The sequence below is a fragment of the Portunus trituberculatus genome, chromosome 16 (assembly GCF_017591435.1).
Source record: "Portunus trituberculatus isolate SZX2019 chromosome 16, ASM1759143v1, whole genome shotgun sequence".
NCBI classification, from domain to species: Eukaryota; Metazoa; Arthropoda; class Malacostraca; order Decapoda; family Portunidae; genus Portunus; species Portunus trituberculatus.
The window spans coordinates 11,067,945-11,092,944 of NC_059270.1; the positions used below are offsets into that span (position 1 = coordinate 11,067,945).

At 43.3% G+C, this 25,000-nt stretch overlaps 1 protein-coding gene across 7 annotated transcripts in view; it reads right to left on the reverse strand.

The window, feature by feature from the left end:
* LOC123504666 overlaps positions 1 to 25,000 on the reverse strand; it is a 156,727-nt gene that overhangs the window by 12,709 nt on the left and 119,018 nt on the right. Inside the window, exon 4 of one of the 7 annotated variants that reach the window (XM_045255425.1) lies at positions 23,409 to 23,479. The exons of the other annotated variants lie outside the window; for them this stretch is intronic. The gene's annotated coding sequence lies outside the window, so the exon portion shown is untranslated. The remainder of the gene's footprint in view (positions 1 to 23,408; positions 23,480 to 25,000) is intronic. 7 annotated transcript variants of the gene reach the window in all.

Below are 25,000 nucleotides of genomic sequence, written 5' to 3' on the forward strand. Positions count from 1 at the left end.
CCTGCTGCCGATGTGAGTGAAGTGGAATTATGGAAGACAAGGGTGAGTCCCATCCGCCGAAAACAGGAGTGGGTTGGCCAAGAGGCAAATATTACTCACTAAAGTGAGAGTTGTTGTTGTTGGTGGTGATAGTGGTGGTGGTGGTGGAGGCAGTGGTGGTGGTGGTGGACGCCGCAGACCACAACACCAATGCATATAAACACCTGAGGTGACTGAAAGTAGCACGGCTCCGGGAGAGGTACGTAGGTACCAGCGTGTGGAAGCCTGATGGGCCACTATAGCCCGCCTCAAGGCTGCTGCTGACCAATAACCACCAACACCCCGGAATGCAATGCGTCCGCGGAGAGCTATAGCAATGTCCCTCGTAACCCTGACTGACCTCTCACTTGTTCTCTGCCAAATTCCGGAATGTTAATGAACACCAGACGGTTAAATATAAACCTAAGGAAAAAATAATGAGCAAAATTAAAAGCTTATAGCAGCGATCATAAAATAACAGCAAGAGGTCGAGTTCTTGTAATGATTTCCCAAAAGGCAGAGCCTCAGGGGACGGGACGCAGCACAGCACTGGGTCACGGATGACAGCTTACAAGGGCCTAATCTGCTGCTGATACCGTGACGAACCAAAGCTCGACACACTTTCTATCTGCATAATCTTCATTCTTACAGCGAGGAACACGTTTCTCTTACAATAACTCCATTTGCAGGCCAGAAACAAAGCGGAAGAGGCGCACTGTCCTAGATGTCACGGTCCAGCGCTAGAGAGAGTGGACATGGCGGTCAACTCTTGCATTGTGAAGTCGAGGAACCGTGTGCCCATCCGGCAAGAGGAAGCGATGCGGGCGAGGGAGAAGAGAGTTACATGCTTTACTCTTACCTTCCTGAACCCCGACCTCCAATCTCTCTCTCTCTCTCTCTCTCTCTCTCTCTCTCTCTCTCTCTCTCTCTCTCTCTCTCTCTCTCTCTCATCACAGTCCCTTCCTTAAGCACCTGTTGCAAGATACGACCTCCGCCTCTCAAGCCCACGATTTACCACCTCTTGACGCTTAAGGAGCCGTGCCAAGCTGTCTTCTGGCTCTCTCTGGCGCCCAGCGGTAACGCCTACCCAGCCTGGCACTCCCGCATGACGCGGCAGCGCAACAACACCTTGACACTCTACCAACACTGCCCCCGACTACAACGCTGGGATGTTTTCCAATGAGTCAGAATTGTTATGTATGTAGGTTTAAACTTATATTTTTCAAGGAGAGAGAGAGAGAGAGAGAGAGAGAGAGAGAGAGAGAGAGAGAGAGAGAGAGAGAGAGAGAGAGAGATCATTGTATAATAAGTGAAACCATTATCACTAAATGGAAGCCTTAAAGAAAATAAACTAAGGATGCAAGACAGAAATAGAAGCTCAAGGTTTTGCTCTCAAGAGGATGTGGTGTTTGCTGCGCCACAGGAGAGAGAGAGAGAGAGAGAGAGAGAGAGAGAGAGAGAGAGAGAGAGAGAGAGAGAGAGAGAGAGAGAGAGAGAGAGAGAGAGAGAGAGAGAGAGAGAGAGAGAGAGAGAGAGAGAGAGAGAGAGAGAGAGAGAGAGAGAGAGAGAGAGAGAGAGAGAGAGAGAGAGAGAGAGAGAGAGAGAGAGAGAGAGAGAGAGAGAGAGAGAGAGAGAGAGAGAGAGAGAGAGAGAGAGAGAGAGAGAGAGAGAGAGAGAGAGAGAGAGAGAGAGAGAGAGAGAGAGAGAGAGAGAGAGAGAGAGAGAGAGAGAGAGAGAGAGAGAGAGAGAGAGAGAGAGAGAGAGAGAGAGAGAGAGAGAGAGAGAGAGAGAGAGAGAGAGAGAGAGAGAGAGAGAGAGAGAGAGAGAGAGAGAGAGAGAGAGAGAGAGAGAGAGAGAGAGAGAGAGAGAGAGAGAGAGAGAGAGAGAGAGAGAGAGAGAGAGAGAGAGAGAGAGAGAGAGAGAGAGAGAGAGAGAGATGCACATACAGAACGACAAATTGATGATAGATAAACTGACAAAAAAAAAAAAATTAGTACACAAGGAAGTCGTGGTACTGAGACATACATAAACACACAGACAGACAGACGTATAAGAAAACAAATATACAGACAAACTAATAAAATGCAGACAAACGAACAATACCTTTTCCTAGTTTCCTTATCTTTTTTTTATTTTGCTTTTTTGCTATTCCTTTCCCTTTTTCCTCACCTGACACGTATCGCTGCCATGCCTTTTCCTGTCATGCCGCCCTTTCGTCTCTCCTAGAATGAAAACCTTAACGTCCGTCCCTTCCTTCAATCTTTTCTTCCTACATTGCAATATTTATAGAATTTAAGCTCTCCCCTCTATTACCACACCTTCCTTTCCTTCCTTTAATTCAGAATAATATATCCTCCCTCCTTCGTTTCCTTCCTTTCTTACTCACTTTATTCATCATCATGGTCGTGAGGATGATAAGGATTGCCGTGTGTATGTTTGAAGGCTTCTTATAGCTTCCCTTTTTTTTCATTAATACCATGTGGGCTTTTCACGGGAATTTCTGGGCTAAAGGGATACTTTTTACGGTACCTCCTATTTCAAAACCCCACCCGCTAGAAACCGTTGCCCAGAGTGAGGAAGCCCAACCTACACTCGGACCGTGGACAGGATTCGAACCCGTGCGCTTGGAGACCTCTCAGACCCAAAAGCACGCATGGTTCCACTGTACCACGGCGGTCCCCTGATTTCTAATGTTCTTATGTTCTGATCAGATTCTACGAGGGATCTCCTATTTCATTCTTTACTCGTTACATTTTTATCTACTGTAGGTCAATTCATTAAAATTTCTAATCTAGTTTTCATTTCTAGGTATTCATCAGTCCAATATTTTTTCTTCTATCATTCCTAAACTGTCATTCTTTAACTTCAGTTGTCCGTCTAAGAGCATTATCTCCTGTTTATATCCACTTTTTACTCTATTAATTTCTTTCTTTTGCAATTTTAGCTTCTTACAAATTCTCTCTCTCCCAATCCTCGCTCTCGTCTTTCTCAACCTCCCCTAGTGTGGAAAGGACAGTGACCACCCCCAGCCAGAATGTTAATGATGACGGCAGGCTTGACAATCCCCCCTTTCCCAGCAACTCTCCCAAACCCCCTGCTACTCGCGTCCCTTCCCCCACTCCCCCCATACACACACAAACAGAACCAGCCAAATATTCCTCCCAAAAGCCAAGGAACACGAACTGGCAAGACCTAATAAGCGATTCTGCTCATCTTTCTCACGTGTCTGTCTTTCTGTCTCTAGGTATGGACAGATCCGTGAGAGTAAGGAGTGGCAAGGAATGATTATATTACAGAGATATTGAGAAAAGAACATTAAAAAAAAATAAGTGGAGATGGAGGAGGAGGCGAAGGTGTGTAAACTGGGAGAGGATGAAGAGGAGGTGAATAAAAAAAAAAGGATGAGAAGGAGCATGGGCGTGGCACGAGGCAAAAGAAAAAAAGCAACACATCAAGCACAGGTCAGTGACTCTCGCATCCTGCCTCTCTCTCCATGCAGCTTCCCTCCATCCCTCCACACACAACCTACCACACTCTACCCCTCAACGCAGCCTGCCTCCATCCCTCCACACACACAACCTGCCCCTATCTGCTCTTCCACGCAGCCTACCTCCGTCACTCCACAGAACCTGCCCCATTCTTTTCCACCGTTCCTCCACCAAACCTGTCTCCTCTTCATCCCTTCCGTTCCTCACAGCCTCCCTCCCTCAACAAAGCCAGCCTCTCTCCTCGGTCTGTACACAACAGTCCCTGCAGGTTGCCAACGCTCTGTCCATCCCAGTGCCCCTCGTCCCCGCCTCATACTCCGCCACTTTCCACGCACCACGCCACGGAACAGGTCTTGAGAGTGGTCACCTCGGCTCAACTGGTGACTGACCACCACCCTCTGACATAATGGTAGTGACAGGGATAAAAGAGATGGTGGTAATGGGGAGAAGAGAATGAGGGGATAAAGATGATGAGAATAATGATGATAGTGTTTTTAGTGATAACAGAATTAATAGTTACAATGACGACGACTATGACGGCAAGAGTAACAACAGCAACAATAACAATGATGATGACAATAATGATGATAATAATAATAATAATGATAATAATAATAATAATAATAATAATAATAATGATAACAATAATAATAATAATAACGGACAACAAAATAACAGCAGCTACTACTACTACTACTACTACTACTACTACTACTACTACTACACCACTACTACCACTACTGCTACAACAACAACACTACGAACAATAAACAATCTAACATACATTCTCCAAGTGAAAGAGAACTAAAACACAAAACATTACAAATATAGACACGTTAATCAACATTTACCAATCTTCCCGGTAAGCAGTGATGACTATACGCTCAAATATACAAACACACCCACACACACACAAATACATGGGAATAATACGTGCATTGGGGTCCCACTCTTCTTAGAACTCACACGTACGTCCTTCCATTAAACGCACACCCCACATTTCCTAGTGTCCTGAATCAAGGCAGGCGACGTGATGCCTCGCCAGAAGTGTCTCCACCGGCCCAGGGTCAGGAACTATGAACCTAAGTGAAGACTGCTCGCCAATCAGTTCGGCACCAAGTTAGCAGGCTGACTTTATTCTTATCACTGGCAGTTGTGATGTCATTAATGTGTATAGTTGCATTCTAAGACGTAAAAGATGAGGACGGAAAAGGTGTGTGTGTGTGTGTGTGTGTGTGTGTGTGTGTGTGTGTATCTACGTAGCTACTTAAGTTAATTTCTGGTTTATTCTTGGTTGTATTTTTAGTTATTCCACCTCAAGCTTGTTACTTTATTGCTTGCATTTTCTCGTGTATCTTCTTGTGTGTGTGCGATATTCGAGAAAAGAAAGAGATAAATTCAAGATGGCTATACACAGATGACTGTTGATTGATGAATTGATTGGGAGAGAGAGAGAGAGAGAGAGAGAGAGAGAGAGAGAGAGAGAGAGAGAGAGAGAGAGAGAGAGAGAGAGAGAGAGAGAAACACGAACCAGAACCACAACAACAGCAACAACAACAATGACAACAACAACAATGACAACGACAACGGAATAATTGCACCACACTTCGAACAAAATGCTATTGATGTTCTTTTCCTAGTGTGAATACATTCTCTCTCTCTCTCTCTCTCTCTCTCTCTCTCTCTCTCTCTCTCTCTCTCTCTCTGGATGGGTTTTCCTCCTTTCATTGCCTCCTCTTGAACCTCTTGACACAACTTCGCATCTCTCCCTTCTTTTCCTCCTCCTCCTCCTCCTCCTCTATCCTCATTCTCCTCCTCTTCCTCCTTTTCCTCATTATTCTCATCCTTCATCCTCATTTTCTCACCTGCGTCGCGCCATGACCTCTTTGTCCTCATCACGCCATTACCTCTCTTCATCTTCCTATCCCTCCTCCTCTTCCTCCTCCTCCTCTTTCAAACCTGTAGGCAGTGTCGAAAAGAACAAGGTAACAAAATAAACACAAGAAGAGGAATTACGTATGCCTTTTTTCTGTGGAGGAGGAGGAGGAGGAGGAGGAGGAGGAGGAGGAGGAGGAAGGTAAGAAATGAAGAAGGTTTAGTGTATAAGGACGTGGAGGAAGACGAGGAGGAAAGTTACATAATGAAATTTAGAAGGAAACAGAAGAAGAAAAGAAGATGAGAGAGAGAGAGAGAGAGAGAGAGAGAGAGAGAGAGAGAGAGAGAGAGAGAGAGAGAGACGCAAGGAAACTACGTTAATTTGACCTTTCCATTAACCATTCCTCTTTGTCCCTCTCCTCTTCCTCCCTCTACTCCCACTCCTCCTCTTCCTCCTCCTCCTCCTCCTCCTTTTCCTCCTCCTCATCCTCAGTTTTTTTTTTTTTCTCTCCTTGTATGATTCTTTCTCGTCTCATAAAATATCAAAGCCGAATAATCTTTACTTTTTTTCCTCTCTTGTCTCGTCTTTCCTCATGACGCAATCTGTCACTCAGGTTTCGTTGAATATTACCGAACCACGTCACTGAGAAGATACACCCACGAAAAAAAAGTAAAATGATAAGGAATGAATATATAAAAAAAAAAAAGGTTACACAAGGACACCTGGTCTGGGTATTATACAATTTACGTTAATACACACCAAAGACACACCTGGAATCTTAGCGTCGTAGATAATGAAGACACACACACACACACACACACACACACACACATACACACAAGATCTTTTACTAATCCTCAGGTCTTTTTTATTAAGGTTTTGTTTGCCATATACTGTGTTGGTTGAAATGAATCCTGGCTGGTGCGCAGGTGCAGTTTGTACACACCGCGCAGCTTTCCACGTAATGATAGCAGCTTGTGTAAGGATGAGAGATAATGGTGTTGATAATGATGATGATAATAATAATAGTAATAATGGTAACAGTAATAGGAACAATAACAATAATAACGGTAATAACAATAATAACAATAATGATAATAGTAACATCACCAATAATAATAACAACAATGATAATAAGAAGATGAAAAGATGGTAATGTTGCAGAAATAAAAGAAAATAAAGGAAAAGCAACAGCAACACACCATCAACAACAACAACAACAACAAAGGAGAAGTTACAATAAGCCAATAGGCCTACACGTGGCAGTCCCAGTGTAAAACTTGGCATACGAAATTTTCCAGCTACTTATTTGATATTGTAATGATAGAAGAAGAAGAAGAAGAAGAAGAAGAAGAAGAAGAAGAAGAAGAAATAAGTTTGGAAGGTCAAAAGGACGAGAGAGAGAGAGAGAGAGAGAGAGAGAGAGAGAGAGAGAGAGAGAGAGAGAGAGAGAGAGAGAGAGTGTGTGTGTGTGTGTGGAGGAGTGGAGGGAAGGAAGGCGGAGGGGGACAAAGGAGGGAAGAATCTGTTAATGGAGGAAAGGGACTGAGGGGAACCAGAAAGAGAAGATGAGAAGGAGAGAAGGAGCGATGGAGAGAGGAACAGCGGGAGGGAGGCAGCAAGAAACAGGTCCTGCAGTCGGCAACAGAAAACCGGGACCTAGGATGTGCAAGGGACAACTGCATGAAACTCCATACGCTGAGGTCCTGCTGGCAGCTGCTTAGCATTACAAACATATACCTGTGTGAAAATTAGCTATACCAAGGAAACACATAGAACGATAGATAAATTGTCATTGTTAAGAGAAAAGAGAAAGGAAAAGAAAAGAAAAATAGATGACGACGACGATGTGACGGGGGAGTGTTTAAAAGGCCCAGCAACTGAATTCAACTCAACTGATTAATGCAAGCGACTTTTTTGCGGCATGTCGTCACTTAAGAGGGGTTGAAGAGGAGCTGCCCACCGCCTGTCTCTGCGTCTTCCGGCCGCGATGAAGTGCGTAAAAGACAAGGAGGGAAGGGAAGAGGAGGAAGAGGATGAGTGGAGGGAATGTAATCGAGGGAAGAAACTTGAGGTGAGCATATAAAGGAATGAAGGAAGAAAGCTGAGAAAGAGGAAAGGAAAGAAGAATACGGAATGAAGGAAGTAGGGAAGGAATAAGGAAATAAAAGAGGGAAAATAGAACCAAGACAAGCAAGGGAAGATTGGAAGAACTTACAAAAAAAAAAAAATAAGAAAAACTAACCAAAAGAAAAGGTTGAGAAAGAGAGAGAGGGAAAGAAGTATACGGAATGAAGGAAGTAGGGAAGGAATAAGGTAATAAATGAGGAAAAAATAGAACCAAGACAAGCAAGAACTTACGAACTTACGAAGAAAAATAAGAAAAACTAAAAAAAAGAAAAATGAGAAAGAATGAAGGAAGTGGGGAAGGAATAAAAAAATACAAACTAGAAAAACTAGGACCAAGAAAAGCAAGCGATCACTGGAAGAACTTACGAAGAAAAGAAATAACAAAGAAACTAATAAAAAAAAAGATAAGGAAAGCAACATAAGAAAAAGATGAAAAAAAAACAAATCTAAGCAGGAAAACTAGAGAGCAGAGAGGAGAAAACAAGGAGAGAAAGGGAGCGGAGGAAAGACAAGGGTGAAGAAGAAACATTGGCAAAGATTCTCAGTACTGGATGATCATTAAGTCAGTGAGAGAGTGTTCCTGCAGCCTCGCACACGTGTTAGTATTACGGGATGAGCAAATAACACGCTCTCTCTCTCTCTCTCTCTCTCTCTCTCTCTCTCTCTCTCTCTCTCTCTCTCTCTCTCTATCTGCATGCGTACCCTGAAAGACGTGGGGTTCAACACTAATTAAAGTCAGCTATTGTCTGCCCGCTTGTCGATTTACCTATCCAATGACTCGTCCTACCTCATTGCCTGTCCGTCTGTCTATCTGTCTATCTATTCATTCATCTGATTTGCTTATTTATTATGTACTTAATATTCTGTCTAAATATTCATTAATCTATCTATCTGAATAATTCATTTATATACCTATCTGTCTATCTATCTATTATTTATTTATCTGTTCCACCTACCAATATACACATCTACTATCTACCAATTTATATTACCTGTCCATTCATATATTTTCTATCAATTTTATGCATTCATATATCATTCAATCTATCAGTCTATCTATCTACCTAAATATCTGTCTCCATATCTACCTATCTATCTGTCTATCGGCCTATCAATCTATACACCTGTAATTCTACCTTTCTGCTTCTCTCTATATGTTATCTTTCTTCACAGCCTCACTACCGCCACGATGCATAAACCAGTGATGATTTTCTAAGTCAACTGCAGGAGACGCATTCCTTTCCCCACAAGAGCGTAAAAAAGAGGGAGGAGAGGGAGAGGGTGTTATAAGAAATACACACAACGCTTCGTGTGCTGATACTGCTACTACTACTACTACTGTGTGTGTGTGTGTGTGTGTGTGTGTGTGTGTGTGTGTGTGTGTGTGTGTGTGTGTGTGTGTGTGTAACCTTCGTAATGGTTGGTATTCTTGTTCCTTCATCCTCAAACACGAGTTACTTTTATAAGACGTGACCTTCCAGTTCGCTTACGTTTCTGATACTTGACTTCAAAATATTAGTAAATCTTTCTTCACTACACACACACACACACACACACACACACACACACACACACACACACACACACGCATACACACACAAACACGTACAGGGACACACGGCCACTTATCCTGTCCGCCTCCGTTCTGTGAAAGTTAAAAATATTTCTCTATCTATACAGAAAAAAATGCTTTCTATATTGTTTTCCGTTTATTTTCTTGACTGCTATTCAAGTCTTCAGATAATCTATAAAAAATACATGTTTTTCTCAAGGAATCTGATTTTATTATTGGTGTCATTATCATTTCTGCCCAAGTCTGAGATCTTTGGCAGTGGCTGTGAGACTCTTAGGGAGGAGTGACGAAGGGAGATACTAAAAACAAAAAAGCTTCAGAAATGCACGCGCGATAAAGAAAGAAATACATACAATTACGACAGAAAAAAATGGGGTAGAGAAGCAAAAATTCACAAAAAAAAAAAAAAAATCATCAAAAAGCGAAAAAAAAAAAAATTCAAGGTTAAAAGGAACAACGAAAGCAAAAAAAGAGTGAATGCATGAGCGAACAGAAATTACACGCAAACGCAAAATAGCGATACATGAATAATGCGAAAAGATATCTACATCATAAAAATGCAGGTAAAAATAAGTAATATAAATATGAATGCACGAGAGAGAGAGAGAGAGAGAGAGAGAGAGAGAGAGAGAGAGAGAGAGAGAGAGAGAGAGAGAGACCTTCTTTATCTTTGAAACACACACACACACACACACACACACACACACACACACACACACACACACACACACACACACACACACACACACACACATTAGTGCAACAGGTAACATCCGGTAAAGCGACGTCAACTGTAAGGAATGAGAAGGATGAAGAGGAGGAGGAGGAGGAGGAGGAGGAGGAGGAGGAGGAGGAGGAGGGGGAGGAGGAGGAGGAGGAGGAGGCGGAGGAGAAGGTAAAATAAGAGAGAGAGAGAGAGAGAGAGAGAGAGAGAGAGAGAGAGAGAGAGAGAGAGAGAGAGAGGCGCTGCAAGGTGACGGAGGCAGCGAGGGTGAGGTTCAAGGTAAGCGAGAAAGCAACAGCGCCAGCAAAAGCCAACTGACCTTACTCGCGACCCAACACACACACACACACACACACACACACACACACACACACACACACACACACACACACACACACACACACACACACACACACACGAATAACAAGCGAGAAACAGGAAGAAAAAAAGAAGAAAGAATAATATGATGCAGTAACTGAGGTGAGAATACATGCATACATATACAATCATACATACAAACAAACACAATCTAGAATCATACATACATACATACATACATACATACATATACATAATCTAGAGACTTTTATTTCCTGAAGTTGAAATTTGGATTGTATGTGTCTTGGAGAAGAAGGAGGAGGAGGAGGAGGAGGAGGAGGAGGAGGAGGAGGAAATAAGACAGTATGCAAGTGATGAAGGAGAGGGTGAAGGAGGAGAGGTGGGAGGGAGGAAAGGCAGGTGCTACATGAAGAGCGAGTGAGGCTGGGTTGGGAAGGAGGGAAGGAGGGAAGGAGAAGGAAGATTACAGGTTAACCAGCGCGGAAAATAATCATTACCACTCATAATGATTCCCACCCTCCATCTTAGTATCCTTCTCTCCCTCCCTCCTTCTCTCCCTCCTCGTCACTCCACCTCCTCTGATGATGATGATGATGATTTCCCGATACGTCACATTTCTTCATTGCCTTTTCGCTTTTTAAATCTTTTGCACGTTAATCAGTTTTCAAAAAAGTTCTAGTCTCCATTACGATCTCCTCCTCTTCTTCCTTCCTCCTCCTCCTTTACCTCATCTTCCTTATCGCTTCACTCATTTTCATCATAATCAGTCTCTCTCTATTCTATTGATTTTTTTATCTTTTTTTTATATGTATATTATTTCTTTTAGTTCTCCAGAATTATTATTATTACTATTATTATTATTATTATTATTATCATTATTATTATTATTATTATTATTATTATTATTATTATTATTATTATTATTATTATTATTATTATTATTATTATTATTATTATTATTATCGTTATTATTATTATTATTATTATAACTATTATTATAATCATCATTATTATGTTTTTCTTCTATTTTCATTTAATTTGCCTTCCTCCTCCTTTCACTGAGTAAGGCAAGCGATGGGTGGGGAGGAGCCTTCGCCTATGATATCCTCTCTCTCTCTCTCTCTCTCTCTCTCTCTCTCTCTCTCTCTCTCTCTCTCTCTCTCTCTCTCTCTCTCTCTCTCTCTCTCTGTGTGTGTGTGTGTGTGTGTGTGTGTGTGTGTGTGTGTGTGTGTGTGTGTGTGTGTGTGTATATATATATATATATATATATATATATATATATATATATATATATATATATATATATATATATATATATATATATATATATATATATATATATATTCGTTATAAATCAATACATGAAAGGCAACAGGTTTGGCGTTGTGTGTACTTTTTGTGTTATTCACATTCTCTCTATCTGTATTATCATCTCATGTTTTTCTATTTTCTTCCCTCTCTTTTCCCACCATTTCCTTCTCTTGCTCCTTTTCTACTTTTTGTTCCTTTTATTCTCTTCTTCCTGCTTGTTATGTTATTTTGCTCCTCCTTTTTCATTAATCTCCTCCTCCTTCTCCTCCTCCTCTTTCTCTTCATGTCTCTGCCACAAGGTCGAGTGGCGGCTCTAGATGCTCCTCTTAGGCTTGTGTAGTGGAGCGTCAAGTTCTTTTCTTTCCCTCCGTCAGGAGGCGCCGACCTTGAGAAGCACCACCTGCACTACACACACACACACACACACACACACACACACACACACACACACACACACACACACACACAATCATCCCTCCTATACACACAACACGCATCCACTCTCCCCCAACCCTCTTCCTCTCTCCCTCCTCACACTCCAAAGCGTCATTACTCGTCTCCATCATACTGACTCGGCCAAATCACGCCCTCTCCTTCCCCCCAAGCCCACGCATGCCCGGCCCACGCGTCTCTAAGCGGTGGATAAGTGATCACCACGCCTCTCCCTCTTACCCCGTCTGCTATTTCTTTTCAATGATGCGCCTTATGCCGTTTTATTTATGTTTTCTCTGTGTGTGTGTGTGTGTGTGTGTGTGTGTGTGTGTGTGTGTGTGTGTGTGTGTGTGTGTGTGTGTGTGTGTGTTTAAAGAGTGTTTGCGTAACATAAAAATTGAACCCTAACAACCACTAATTATTTTCCTTGCTTTTAAGGCCTCGTCAACTTGAGCAACACAAGATTCTACAAGATAATCACCCTACATGGAATATGACAGACGTTTCATTATGCGCGGCAAAGCAAACAGTTAAAGTTATCATCCTACCAGATTGCGATCTTCATAATTACACCGCTGTCCACGCCAAACTGTTGCCAATTGAATGTGAACTGCATCTCTGCCCGACTTTTACATACGGCGCTTGATACGTGGCTGTAATTAGCACTTCGGTCATCCACACACACACACACACACATACACGCAAACACATAAACTAGGGTCTGCTGACAGCGTTAACGTTCGTCTGTCGCCAAGTTCGTGCGGGTGAATCAGGCCGCCACATCAAGCATGAGACACGAAGTTGGGCTTTTCTCGAGTGTCAGGATCGTTTGCCGTGAGCCTCGGGAGTCTATGTCCCACTTGGCTCTGACTGAGATGGCTTTCCTTCAGTCTTGTCTCGTTCTGGTACAAGTATAAAGTATAATTCTCAAGAATACCAGTAACAGGAAAGGAAATGATGCCTCAAACATTTTTGTGTTCGCAAAATTACATTTCTTCTGAGAAAATAATAGAGGATTGAATAGATCAAATAGAATAGCAGGTAGTAGTAGTAGTAGTAGTAGTAGTAGTAGTAGTAGTAGTAGTAGTAGTAGTAGTAGTAGTGGTAGTGGTAGTAGTAGTTGCAGTAGTACTATTAATAGTAGCAGCAGCAGCAGCAGTAATATGTAGCTCTAGACAAATGTGTAGAGTGGGTAGTAGGGAAACACAAACTGATGCAAAGAATATTTCCCTACCACCCACTCTAGTAGTAGTAGTAGTAGTAGTAGTAGTAGTAGTAGTAGTAGTAGTAGTAGTAGTAGTAGTAGTAGTAGTAGTAGTAGTCGTCAAAAGGCCACGAAAAATCTAGTAAAATTAGTTGTTGGGAATTAGGAGTGATAAATTTGAAATACGAGGAATGCCATAAAACTGTGACTCTCATCATGAACTCGCCATTATATTACAAATCTCTCATTGACCAGAGGTGCGTGGGACGGAAGGAACAGTTGTCTTCATAGTCAAGTCAGGACAAGCAGCCTCTAGTGTGTATTAAAGTGAATGAGCTGTGACTGCACGACGACACATCTCTAAGAATCTCAAGAATTAAATCTGTGAGGCGCTGCGGCGAGATTACTATGGCCGCGAATCTGCCAAGTCCGCTGCGTGTTGCATTGTTGAAGGCATCACTTGCACCGCCACGCCTGACGCTGCACACGCTCCACGGATCTTGCGCCGCGTGGAAGCTTCCTATCGTAGCTACAGACACTCGCCCCCTTATCACAGAAGAAAGAGTCGTTACGGAATAATATGAGTGGCAAGAGTGCTGAAGGATTTCTCTGGAGCTCTGGAGAGTGATTGGGATATGGGGAGGGGGGTGTGAAGTGTCTAGTGTTACAATGCTTGAGGAAAGAAGCGACGATACATCCTAGCCAAGACGTGCAGCTCTGACACGTGGCTGATATGTGCAATTTGAATGTGGTAATCAAATGTCTGTGTGTGTGTGTGTGTGTGTGTGTGTGTGTGTGTGTGTGTGTGTGTGTGTGTGTGTGTGTGTGTGTGTGTGTGTGTGTGCTGAACCTCGTGCGCGACAATATGTGTAATGCCACGAAGGCTGTCTCCGGTCCCATGACGTTCGCAAAACACCTGTACGCCCACCGCCACTCACACCTGTCCCGCCACACCTGCTGAGGCTCCGGGGTCTTGGCATTCCACCGTGATCCCTCCTTCTCCCTCTGCGCTGCTCCTGTCATTCCGCGCTAATTCTCTACTGGTTTCTCTAAAGCGATAACAGCAATAACAATAAAAACAACAATTCCTCTTGATACCAATTACAAAAGAAAAATGGTAACGAAAATAAGAAATGTCTATATCATTATAATTACTGTTATTACTACTACTACTATACTACTACTACTACTACTACTACTACTACTACTCATGCAGTAACCTAACCCATTAACCTCTAAAACCACCCAAAATACCCCAACAAAACACTCCTTGATAACAAAAAGTACCTCAGGAAACGCGATTCCCTTCTACGTGTGTTTCCTGCGTCACTGGCCTTCCCCGTTCCCTCCTTATTCTTGGTAGCGCCGCACCTCACTCCCTTAGGGCTCCCCGTGATCCTCTTTTAGCTCGTCCCCCTTGAGGCTGTCCGCAGGGAAGCCAACGGTGGAGGCGGAGGTTGCGCTAAACGTTTGCTCTGTCTCGTATTTGTTTCCTCAGTTTGTTATTGGTAGCGAAGGAGGCGGAGAGAGAGAGAGAGAGAGAGAGAGAGAGAGAGAGAGAGAGAGAGAGAGAGAGAGAGAGAGAGAGAGAGAGAGAGAGAGAGAGAGAGAGAGAGAGAGAGTGAAATGCCCAAATCCTTTAAGCGACGGTCATGACATCCCTTTGAAATCAATCAGATTAAATATGGCATTTATTTTTCAAAGCAAAATCTATATCGACGAGGAAATGGCCTGCAAATGCCCGCTTAGAGAGAGAGAGAGAGAGAGAGAGAGAGAGAGAGACTGTGTGTGTGTGTGTGTGTGTGTGTGTGTTAGAAGAAAACAAGACTATAATGTTAGAAGACAAAATAAAATAACAAAATAAAACAAATAAACAATAAAAATAAAAGGATAACAACATGAAGAATGATGGGACGATATTACGAAACAGAAGGGAGGCAGAGAGGGAGGGAGTGAGGGAGCGAAGAGAGAGAGAGAGAGAGAGAGAGAGGGGAGGGTATGAAGGTGTGCTGAAGTGTCTGTTTGATGGGCACGCAATACGAGAGTTCCCTGGTGCTTGAGAGAGAGAGAGAGAGAGAGAGAGAGAGAGAGAGAGAGACGTGGGAAGAAGAGGAGAGTGGGGAAATGAAAGCAGCACAGAGATGAGATTAGAGAAGAAGGAGAGGGATGATAAGAAGAGGGGGAAAGAAATGAAGCGAGAAGGAGAACAGGAGGTGAGATGAAGGTGGACTGAAAACTAGAGGAAGAGAACGAGGAAGATGATGAAAAGGAAGAGGAAAGAGAGACTACAAAAAGTTAGATAAAAGTGACGTGGGAAGTTGATTGGAGAAAGAAAAGTAAAGAAGACAAAGATAGACAAATAAATACAAAATTAATAAGAGAAGAGGGAAGAGAAAAATGAATGAAGGAAATAGGTAACCCTTCAGTACCATGACGCGTTTCCATATTCATTCTGCTTAGTATTTGGTGATCTTATACAGCTTCAGAATCTTATAAGAGGGGTATAAAATAGTGAAGACAGTAGCCATTAATCTTCTGACCTCCATAGACTCTTCCAAATGTAAATAAAATCGTCTAATCATACCAAAACTCAAGGTAAAAATGCATCTCAATACTGAAAAGGTTAATAGGAGAGCAATAGACTGAATAGATATATAGATACAAGACAGAGGAGAGGAAAGACAATAAATGAAGAGGTGAAGGAAAGAATAAAGAGGAAAGATATACTACAAATAAACAGGAAAAAATGTAAGATTAAGTGGAACCATGCGTGCTTTGGGGTCCGCGGGGTCTCCAAGCGTATGGGTTCGAATCCTGTCCACGGTCCGAGTGTAGGTTGGGCTTCCTCACTCGGGGCAACGGTTTCCTAGAGGGTGGGCTTTGAGATAGGAGGTACCCCAAAAAGTACCCCATTTAGCCCATAAATTCCCGTGAAAAACCACATGGTATAAATAAAAAAAAATTAAAAAATGTTAGGTTAGGTTAGGCAGGGTTAGTTATCGCGCTTATTCCCTCTCGTCGCGTACCTACACAAGAACCAATCCAGGAAAATAAGACGACAAAAATTAACCACACGAATCTCACGGTAACCAATTAATACGCGGCATCTTTTTTCTTTTCCCAATTCCTTAAATTCCTTAAAGTCAGGTACTTCGAGCAAAAAGGAATATTAAGTGTACCCTGAATGAAGGTCCCTCGCTCCCCCCTCCTGCCCTGACACACACACACACACACACACACACACACACAGTAAGCAGGAGCGTAGCGAGAGTAGATGGGTCCGATAGAGGATTATCGTGTGCGTGTGTGCGTTTATTTGCGTGCGTGTGCGTGAGTGAAGTAGTCGAGGTGTCATTATCATCCGTGCAATGAGGGAGAGGAAACGGAGGGAAACGAAGGGGAGAGGGAAACAGGGATAAAGAAAGGGAGGAGAGAGGTGGAGGAGGAGGAGAGGGAAGTGGGGATGGAAGCAAGGGGTTAAGAACATTGTGTGGGTAGGTTTACTTTACTGATTGCGTAGATGGAAAGGGGGAAGGGGAGGGAAAAAGGTAGGGGGACGTAGTACTAACCAGGAAGGGGTAAGGTACGAACTGGGGAGAAGCGGGAGAGGAGTATAGTAGAAGGAAAAGGAGGAGGGAGAGAAGGAGAGGGGATTGCAATAGTGTAGAAGGGGCAAGGAGATAAGGAGGTGGGGGAAGGGATGGGGACGATCATAACGAGAGAAGTAGTGAAATATGAGATGGGGAGAGGAAGGATCGGGGATAGAGCGTAGGGGAGGGGAAAAGGAGGGAGGAGAGGAAGGTTGAGGGCGTAATGAAGGGGAGGTGGAGGAGGAGGTGGAGGTGGTATGGATGTGGAAGGTTAAGAGGCTCACGATATTTCAGTCCATCATTAATTCTCGTTTCTTCTTATTTTTCTTCTTCTCTCGTTTCGTCCTTGTGTTCTTCATCATTATTTCCTCAATCATCGTTTCCCTGTCGCCTGTCCATCACCCTTTAGACTTTTTTTCTTTTTTTCTCCTTTTATTTCATTTTCAGGCGTTACGATTCTTTAGTATATCTCTCCTTTATTTATTCGTTTTATTTCAGTCTCCTTTACACTTCGCTGCCAATCAATTTCTTCACTTACATCTACGTTGGATTTGTTTTCATCTGCCTACTGCTGAATGTTGGGTCAAATCTACACTCTGTTCCGCCAATCCAAGCTCAACCTCCCTAGAACGATCTACTGTAATCTGATCAGCTGGAAGTGAGTGTGAGCTGTCATCCTCCCCTTTGTCTGTACTCTCTAAGGAAGTCATTTATGAAAACGCTAGAGAAATAAAGGTCTGCTTCTATATCCTGTGTTTCATCACCACCACAATCACACTTACTTTTCCTCTGTACTCTTGCTTGAATTAAAGTTTCGTTCTTGAAAACCCCTAAAAATTTTCCTTCACATTAATTTCCAGTTTCCTGTCTTTGTTTTTTCTTATCGTTTAATATTCTCCTTGTACTCTTTCATCACACTTTTTCCCGTTCTTATAGTACCTAAAGATTTTCCACCACCCTGTTTCCTGTGGCCTTTAGTTCCCCTCTCCCTCCTCCACCCCCCTTCCATTCCCTTCCCCTTCCCTTCTCCCCTTCCAGTCTGTCCATGGCCACAGCAGAGGAAAGGGTGGGATCAATAAGGTGTGTAATATCGAGCAGGTGCGACTCTCCCTCCCCTACACCTGCTGTTCTGCCTGGCGCCACCAACATCACCGCCATTAATAAGTCAGCCATCACCGCCACCGCTGTTCTGTTACTGTAAAGCATCACCACTGCTACGAATCATCACCGCTGCTGTCATCAGAATCAATATCATAACCTAGGCAGTTACATACATACAAACGCTATGGAATATGAACCTTTAAAAATACATCGTCATGATTGCTAGATAAATGTCAATACGGTACGCTACACACTGCCATTTGTACGGTACCAGGATTGCTACTATCATTACTACTATTGCTACTACTGGTGCTACTACTACTACTACTACTACTACTACTACTACTACTACTACTATTGTCCTCAGTAGTCTCGCTAAAGGTCTGGTTGTTTCCGTTCCTGTCACGTGGATTCGGAGAGTTTGGTCGATGGAACTGGTTGACTGCTAATGTTGTTGCTGCTGCTTGATTAACTTCGTCCTCGCATACATCAGCGCTGTGTGTGTGTGTGTGTGTGTGTGTGTGTGTGTGTGTGTGTGTGTGTGTGTGTGTGTGTGTGTGTTTGTAGTCACTGCAAGCTATTTTTTTTCCTTTGTGTGCATTTTTGACTCTGTGTGTGTGTGTGTGTGTGTGTGTGTGTGTGTGTGTGTGTAGGGGAGGGGGAGGTTAGTAGGTGTTCCTGTGCACTTTATATTCTTTCCACGCTCAGTAATTAGCATGAAATGTTCCTCTTCCAGTCTCGCCACAAATCACAACCCTGCTCCAACACAAAGACTCGCTGACAAGACACCACGAAGAGAACATCACGGGGAGGAAACAAGACTTAAAACGCTATTATTTTGAAACACGTCTGGCAGCACCTCCACTTCTTTCTCTAGCCTTTCGTTTAAGTAACACTGTGTTTGTAAGTATCCCTTTTTACGGCTCCACTGATGGATTAACAAAATTTCTTTATTATCAAGATGAGAAACACCCTTGAGAACACAGCAAATAATCTTTGTCCTCTCAGAAAATAGACGTGGTGGAAAAGCAAAATGTTTCTTTGGTAGAACATTTGCAAGCTGCCAAGGGGAACAGTACTACGAAGGCTTTGTGTAGTTATAGGTAAACACAACACCAATAAAACTCAGTTCCCAATTCTAAAGTTCACCTCAAATTGTGGTTTATGTTCCTGAATCATTTAATATTTTGAGAGGAACCAGACAATTTAACTTTATAATACCAGCCGGTGACAAGACGTGCCTGGCCATCTCTCCTCCTCTTTAAACTTACACAGCAAACACTGAACATGCAAGTTGTTTGTGCGCACCGCTTTCTTTTCGTGTGTGTGTGCGTATGTGTGTGTGTGTGTGTGTGTGTGTGTGTGTGTGTGTGTGTGTGTGTGTGTGTGATCAATGAAATAAAAGAAACAAGTCTAAACTTCCCCTAAGCGTAGAGAGAGAGAGAGAGAGAGAGAGAGAGAGAGAGAGAGCTTGATAGCGTTCGGGCACGGTCATTGGCTGGTCCTGTGAGCCGTGGGCCAATCATACAGGGCGGGGGTGCATCGTACACAGCTTCACCACAATATTTCGCTGCGTCGCCTGTACCTGACGCTTGGGAAAAGTCACATTGGGAGCGTAAGGAAAAGGACAACAAAGGTCTAACAAAGCTGTGGCCTTTATTCAGAAACGCTCTGCTCTCTCACCACCACTGTTTTCAATGGCGAGAGATGATTAGCAGGTTCTCAACGTGTTTACCCTGTTAATGACGTATAAATGTTGATAATCCTTCACTATAATCGTAAAAGCATTAAAAACCCTTATCATTTCAACCAGAGACATTTGAAATTGGTATACGTGACGGTGACGGTGATGCTCTGAAGGGATGGGTGGGCTGAAGGTTCTATGGACAGTAGGGAGGTGGAGGGGAAGGGCGGCCGACGAGAGAGTGTCGTCAACCTCACGTCAAGCTCTACTTCGGGAGGGAAGGAAAACAAGGACACCAGCGGACGAGACCATGGTTACTATGAGTTCCGCCATAAACAAGGAAAGGTTAGATGGTGATGGTAGTGGTGGTGGTGGTGGTGGTGGTGACCATAACACAAGGCAGGAAGAGAGGAGACGCGCCACCCTGCAGACGTTCATTACCGCCACGACAAAATGACATGTCTTATTTACATCCCACCAATTGGAGGCCGTCATGTCATCACCACCACCAACACCACCATCAACACCACATAAAGGAAGAATAAGAAGTAATGAATAGAAAATATATATAAGATTGTGTGGCAGATTTAACCTAACCGCAAATTTACTGTGTGTGTGTGTGTGTGTGTGTGTGTGTGTGTGTGTGTGTGTGTGTGTGTGTGTGTGTGGTTAAGTAAGAGTGGCCACGCCCACCAGCCCCATGGATCGTATCTTTCCAATCAGTGCGTTGGCGTGAGACAGAAAGGTAGGGAGGTAAGTAGTGGTGATGGTGGTGGTGGTGGTGGTGGTGGTGGTGGTAGTTAGGTAGGTGACGGAAAACTAACACCCTAAAACCAAGAAAGTATGCACTAAAATGTTGTACTGCCTCTAAGGAACTATGACAACAACAATAACGACAGTACAAAGGAAAGGAAGAAGAAGAAGAAAAGAAGAAGAAGAAGAAGAAGAAGAAAAAGAAGAAGAAGAAGAAGAAGAAGAAGAAGAATATAACAGAGAGACAGATATGGAATGTTGATAAATGATCGCAAGAGGAAGACGAGGAAGAGGAGAAGATTGTTGACTGATAGTAACAGAGAGAGAGAGAGAGAGAGAGAGAGAGAGAGAGACAAAGGAGACCCGGCTGTCCTGGGAGTCGACCTTTTGCCCTCATCCGGCGGGGAAAGGTCAGATGGGAGAAAAGGGACGGAGGGAGGAGCCGAGGAACAGACAAGGGAAGGGATGGGAAGGGAGACGAAGACAGAAAAAAAGAAAAGAAAACAAGAAATAAGAGAAGGCAAAATAAAAGAGATAAGAAGGGAGGAGAAGATGAAAAAGGAGAGACGTTTGGGAAAGACTGCTACGAAAGAGAGAAAGAGAAAACCAGAGAGGACATGCAGATAAGGTGGAAGGATAAGATGAGATGAGGAGGAGATAAGCAGGAAGAAAACAAGACGTGATGCTGAGAGGGAGGAGATAACGGAAGGATGAGGAAAAGAAAAAAAATAAAGTAAAATAACGAAGGAAGAGAATGAAGGAGAGACAACCAAGAGGAAAGGAATAGAAGAAGTAAAGAATCAAGAAAGTAGAAGCAAGAGAGGCAAAATAGAAAACGAGAATGGGAGAGGAAAGGCTTGCTGCAATTAAGCACTCATATTATTATTGAGTAAAAACACCAATAAAAAGACGAGAGAGAGAGAGAAAGAGACAGACGACTGACACTAAAGAGATAAAATTGTAGGTGATGAGAGATATTTGCTTCCACCTTGAGAGAGAGAGAGAGAGAGAGAGAGAGAGAGAGAGAGAGAGAGAGAGAGAGAGAGAGAGATGAAGATTCTTGTATGCACTTCCTGCTTGAGTCTCTCCCTCCTCTCTCTCTCTCTCTCTCTCTCTCTCTCTCTCTCTCTCTCTCTCTCTCTCTCTCTCTCTCTGAAAACAGCAGCATAAGTAATAATAAATCAAGGACATAATGAGATGAAAATAGTCCTTCTTCTCTTCTTCTTCTTCTTCTTCTTCTTCTTCTTCATACAAATGCAAGGAACTAAAACATGCATTTCGCTGAATCTTAATTTATGCAGCTTATCCTTACAGTGGTCAGTCATCCTCTCTTCTTTATGGAGGAGGAGGAGGAGGAGGAGGAGGAAGAAGAGGAGAATGAAGAGGAGTAGGAGGAGAAGGAGGAGAAGGAGGAGGAAGAGGAGGAGAAGAGGAGATTATATTATTTTGATTAATTTGATGATGATAAGGTCTGTACGAGATAACTATTCTTATGTTGGTCATTCATTACGTCAGCTCTCTCTCTCTCTCTCTCTCTCTCTCTCTCTCTCTCTCTCTCTCTCTCTCTCTCTCTCTCTCTCTCTCTCTCCTTACCTACCTACCTACCAACCTACTTATTTCTCGTATGCGTGTGTAAAAATGCTAGTGTGGAGAGAGAGAGAGAGAGAGAGAGAGAGAGAGAGAGAGAGAGAGATAATACCTCCCAGAGAAACAATGCCACTTCCTTCTCATCACCAGAAAGATGTAGACACAAGACTGGAGCTTCCGGGGCCTTGGTGAAGAGGAAGAGGAGGAGGAGGAGGAGGAGGAGGAGGAGGAGGAGGAAGGGAAGGATTAAGAGGCAAGGCAGGTGTAAAATGATAAATGACTAATCGGTCTGTTCTCTTCCAGCTTTCTCATCCTTTGAAAAGCCATTAATTCTCTCTCTCTCTCTCTCTCTCTCTCTCTCTCTCTCTCTCTCTCTCTCTCTCTCTCTCTCTCTCTCTGTTTTTTTTATTTTCTACTTATTTTTTTTCTCTATGCAATAAATTACTTTTGTCTTTTTTAAATATAGTTTCATATCCTCTCTCTCTCTCTCTCTCTCTCTCTCTCTCTCTCTCTTTTGACTTTATTTTTTTCTCCATAAAATAAATTACTTTTGTGTTTTTAAATATAGTTTCATATCTCTCTCTCTCTCTCTCTCTCTCTCTCTCTCTCTCTCTCTCTCTCTCTCACCCCCCAATAAATAAAGGCAGCTGAGGAATATGACCACGAGGAAGGTGAGGTGAGGCGAAGGAATAAGGAAGGACGGTCATCACAAAAGTCTCGAGGGAAAAATCTCACACTGGAGAGAGTAAAGGAGCGAGAGAATGGAGCGAGTGAGGACAGCAAAGATAACATACTGTGGGTGGGGCGGGAATGTATGTATGTCTTCCCGAAAGTGTAGGTGGTGGGTGAGTGGGCGCTTACCTGCACGACTGCAATCTCCCAAACGCTCGTAAGATGCGTGAAAAGTATCGAGTGCCTTGTTTTTCATTTGGCTTTGCTTTGCTTTGTTTTCTTTTTCTTTTCTTTTTTTTGCGACAGATGGTTGTTTGCGAGTAGCCGTGGTGATATAGCGACGGGAGGAGGAGAAGGAGGAGGAGGAGAAGGAGGAGGAGGAGGAGGAGGAGGAGGAGGAGGAGGAGGAGGAGGAGGAGGAGGAGGAGGAGAAGGAGAAGGAGAAGAGGAGGAGAAGGACGAGGAGGAAAAAGGAGGAATATATCAATAGTAATATCAACAAAAACAGCAACAAAAGCAATTACTACTACTACTACTACTACGAATACTACTACTACTACTACGAATACTACGAATACTAATGTTATTGCAAGAAAAATAGAAAAAGAACAAGAAAAATAATGAGAGGATTAAGAGAGAAAAAAAAGGACAAGGAGGAGGAGGAGAAGGAGGAGGACGGGATGGAGGAGGACGAAGAATGAAAAAAATTGGAAGAATAAAAATCACTGCAAAAGGTTGTACAAAAGACAAGGGAAGAGGAGGAGAAGTACGAGAAGCAGGAAATAGAGGAGTTAAAGTAGGGAGAAGAGGAGGAGAAATGTAGACAGAGCAGAAGTTTGTGTCAGGAGGATAATCAGGGGCACATCTTGACGGCGCCACAATCACTTGAGTAAACAATCAAATGAACAAATAAGCGTCCTAATTACCAGCAGGAAGGCGGCGGTGACCGGGAGCCTCCGTGCACTGCTAGCGTCGCCTTCCCCACTTACTCACTCACCTGTGGAGATAAAAGAGAAACATGCAATTAGCCACAGGTATAGAGAGAGAAACCTGTTCCCTCCAAAACTCTTCACAACTATTCAGCATAAATTTACGGTGGTTCTTGATGTTTTTATTGCAAGTTGTGTTACCAGCCTTTTTCCTCCACACCTGTCAAGACAAGAAGCCAATCACATTTCCAGGATGCCAATATGACAGCGACAGGCAATAGTCGAGCCTGTCGCATTCACGTCAAGACCACACATCACTCCTGGTCTTATTGCTATTCATATAACTGGAGGTCTCGCATGGCCTGAACAGTGCGGGTCGCCGTCCTCCGCACCCAGGCCTTATCACTGTGTCTATTTCTACTGCCAATAGAAACGGTAGGCCTACTTGTGACCCCACTCTTATCTGTCTTGTGTGTGTGTGTGTGTGTGTGTGTGTGTGTGTGTGTGTAAGTGTTGAATTTATTTACAGTTTTATAGGACTGGGTGAAACTCATTTCCTATCTTCTGATATTAATGTATCAATTTGCTCACAATTTCCCGTCTTTAGAAACCAAATTATCATAATTTCATTTTAAGTGCTTTGCTTGCAAACACTTCCTCTGGGAGTGCACCACAATGAACTATTACTCTGTTTAGGAAACTTTCGGTGCATTCTTTCATTGTGTGTGTGTGTGTGTGTGTGTGTGTGTGTGTGTGTGTGTGTGTGTGTGTGTGTGTGTGTGTGTGTGTGTGTGTGTGTGTGTCATTCACTTACGGTTGTCTGCTTGTCACGTATTCAGTCGTTCGCTTACAAAAAGAGCGCAAAGCCCATAGTGTGTGTGTGTGTGTGTGTGTGTGTGTGAAACACTTTTTGGTAGCGAGCAAATTCGCCTATGAAGTTCACCAAACACGTGGTCATAACTAACTCAGAATGGATGAGAAAGTGAGACGCGTCCCTTGTTGAGGTGTGGATGTGGCTGTGTATGAGCTGCCACTCCCCTCTTGACTGGCTGGTTGGTGGCTGGATATCCATGGGGCGTGGCGTTACCATGGCACCCTCAAGATAAAGCCATACATCTGCACTCAAGGTGGTCCTGTAGACAAATTGAGGCTGTCGTGGTTTGAGGCAATGGCTGATGTGAAAGCTACTGGTGGAGCCACATTGTTGATACAGGTTTGATGCTGTCTAGGAGGCTATTAAACACGAGCTATTAGTGCCTAGCCTTGGAATAAGACCTTGTTATCATCCGGGCTTGCTCTGCTCCCCTTTCCTGGAAGTTCTTGTTGAAGTGGTTGGACTGCTGGTGTCTGCGGTCTGATCCCGTCCCATCAGCCCCAATCGCTGCACGGAACAGGTTTGGGACGATGGCTGAATGGATTATTAGGGTTATTACTTAAGCCGTTTTCTCTCCATTATAAACACTCAAAACAGCTATTCGTATTCAGTTCTCCTTGAGAGTAAATCCTGCCCCTGTACTGTGGTTTGGCATGTGATGGAAGGCGCGGTACAGGTTCCTCTCGCCCCTTGCTATTCGTCTTTCATAACCCTT